Source organism: Gekko japonicus, unplaced genomic scaffold (genome assembly GCF_001447785.1).
Source record: "Gekko japonicus isolate JY-2015 unplaced genomic scaffold, Gekko_japonicus_V1.1 scaffold252, whole genome shotgun sequence".
NCBI classification, from domain to species: Eukaryota; Metazoa; Chordata; class Lepidosauria; order Squamata; family Gekkonidae; genus Gekko; species Gekko japonicus.
Genome location: NW_015163612.1, coordinates 310,580 through 313,722, shown reverse-complemented (window position 1 = coordinate 313,722; position 3,143 = coordinate 310,580).

The following is a 3,143-nucleotide window of genomic DNA, read 5'->3' as shown; positions in this document are numbered from 1 at the left end:
TTTGATATCATAGGAGGCGGTAGAGTATCTGCTTTGTATGCAGAAGGTCCAGGTTCAGTCCCGAGCAATTCTGGTCTAAGGGATCAAGTCATAGGTGATGTGAAAGACCTCTGCCCAAGACACTGCAGGTCTGCTGCCAGTCACAGTAGAGAATACAGAACTTCACAGACCAATGTTCTGACTCAGTATGAATCAGCTTCATGTGTTCAATATCATAAAGAAGCAAATAAAGGCTGTGTGATTGTCATCAAAAATAGATGGGAATATAAATGAGAGGAAATTAAACCTTAATGATTAGATATTTTATGTTCTGTATGTCTCCAAACCAATAAAAGACAATTCAAACTGACATTAGAGTTATTTTAGTAGAAGGGTTTATTATGGGGAGGACCATCCCAGGAACATCAACATTTGGATAATTTTTATCCTAAAAAAAAAAAATCTATTGTTTAAAGTCCATAAACGTTTTTCTCTCACAAATGTACAAATCCACTCTTCAGACAGTAGTGGTATACTGATGATCTGTTCTTATTTAGAGTGGGGAGAATGCTATTGTCCTCTCAGTAGAAAAGAGCAAGAGTCCAATAGCACCTTAAAGACTAAAAATAATATGTATCAGGGTATGAGCTATGAATGACAATAGCAGGTGTGATTAGATTAGGTGTGATTCACCTAATTCAATCACACTTGCTATTGTCATTCAGTATCTGAAATCGCTTCTCTCTCCAAGATATAAAGACGGACTCCCATTCTAGCTGTATCTGAAGAAGTGAGCAGTGACTCACAAGAGCTCATACCTGGCCACAAATATTATTAGTCTTTAAGGTGCTGCTGGACTCCTGCTCTGTTCTACTGCTACAGACAAACATGAGTAACAATCTTGATCTATTGTCCTGTCAGCTTTTCTTCGTTTGTGAGGGGTAATAGGCAGTGTCCTACCGTCCAGGTATTGAAAGGACACAGAGTTTCCCCACATTTCTTTCCTTTCCTGAAGCTCTTTCTGCTGCTTGAAATGATTATTCCTGGGATTGTAGGATATGCAGAGATATAGCTGTGAGGGATGGTGGACTGGAGTGAGGAGTGTCAAGGATATGAAATTTACTGTTTCCACAGCAGAGCTGTGCTTGTGGATAAGGAAAAGTGATTTCACTTCCTCACACACACACACCCCAACCTATATGGCTGTGTAGTCCTGGAACCCTGAAAATCATCTTTCCAGTGGTCAGAAGGGATTGCAAAAAGGCAGAACATGGGGAAAATGAGTAGTTGCATGCACAGAGTTAGAGGATACTCCCTAATAACATTAAATTTGAGCTACATTTTGAGAGCAGCCAAATTCATTTTTGGATGCTGTAGTTCAAAAAGAAGTTAGGAAATGATTAATATATCTTGTCAGACATCTGAGACTGATTTACATAAAGGGTTGATGTTTTCAGGTGAACCTCTGATGAATTAAAAATAGTATTACCTCAGTATAGGTGCAGTTCTGATAAGGATGGAAAGATCTCCCCAGTACTTGTCAACTTTGAAGTTCTACACAATTTAATTATGACTCACTCCTTTGATATGCCACCATAAACGGTACAAGTCATGGAAGGATTTTTCTGAATCAAGACTTTCAGTGCAATCTTTTTCGTTTTTACTCAGAAGTCCCATTTTAATGGCGCTTGCTGTCAGGGAAGTGTTTTTAAGAACACAGCCTTAGCTTAAACAGTTGAGCTATGTTTGTGTAATACAATATCTCTGTAATGATTGGCAGGCACACGGCAATATTGAAACTTCTTCAGTAGAAAAAGACTGGTAGCAAAATTTATGGGTGGACTAGCAGAAACGCATAAGGCAATGGCTCTTTCACTTGATCCACCTGATGCTTTGGCAGATATACATTTTTGTTGTTGTTCAGTCGCACGGTCGAGTCCGACTCTTCGCGACCCCATGGATCATCTCCCGCCAGGCCCTCCTGTCTTCCACCGTCCTCTGAAGTTGGCTGCTATCCCGCCAGGCCCTCCTGTCTTCCACCGTCCTCTGAAGTTGGCTGCTATCACCTTGGCCTGCAGATTACCAACTGTCAATTCTACCTGCAGAATTCTTAGAGGAGATAAAAAGATAAGACTTACTATCTGAGACTGGGAAGGCAGAGGCTTGTATTCTAATGTTTGTCTCAGGGGTTTGTTTTTGTTTTTTTGTGGTACAGAATTTTCTGCCAAGATTAGCTGCTGCTATAGACCTCTTTTGCAATTATTGAAATAAGAACTTGAATTCTGAGAGATGTCAAGAAGGGACTGGGTGCTACTTTGAGTTTTGTTGTGATTGACGTAATAGTAATGGAGAGCCAGTTTGGTGTAGTGGTTAAATACACGGACTAATCTGGGAGAACCGGGTTTGATTCCCCACTCCTCCACTTGCAGCTGCTGGATGACCTTGGGCAAGCCATGGTTCTGATAAGAGCTGTTCTTGAAATGGCAGTTCTTGAAAGAGCTCTCTCAGCCCCACCTACCTCACAGGGTGTCTGTTGTGGGGAGGGGAAGGGAAAGGAGTTTGTAAGCTGCTCTGAGACTCCGAGTGAAGGGCGGGGTATAAATCCAATCTCCTCCTCCTCCTTGTATTTGGATTTTGGGTGATTAAATTTATGTTTTCAATTTGCCTATGACTTTATAATTTGTAAGCAGTTTTGGGTCTTGAATTCTAGGAGAAAAACAGCATATAAATATTTTACATAAATAAATAATAAAGTATGTTCCTGTGGAATGATGAAGCATGTCTTGAGTGCTTGGAAGAGTGCATATTGAGGATATCTTTGAGTGAAACTTCCTGTCAGACCATTATGACAATAATGAGCCTAGTCCATCAAACACTGCAAAACAGGAGGAACAGACATGTCTCTTGGAATGTAAGACAGCAGATTGGCAAATGTATTTAAAGAATACCTCTACAAGTGAACGCAGCAGTAGTGTTTGATACTAAAGGCAGAGTTTAGTGAGATAGTTCTCTTCTCTTCTCTTCTCTTCTCTTCTCTTCTCTTCTCTTCTCTTCTCTTCTCTTCTCTTCTCTTCTCTTCTCTTCTCTTCTCTTCTCTTCTCTTCTCTTCTCTTCTCTTCTCTTCTCTTCTCTTCTCTTCTCTTCTCTTCTCTTCTCTTCTCTTC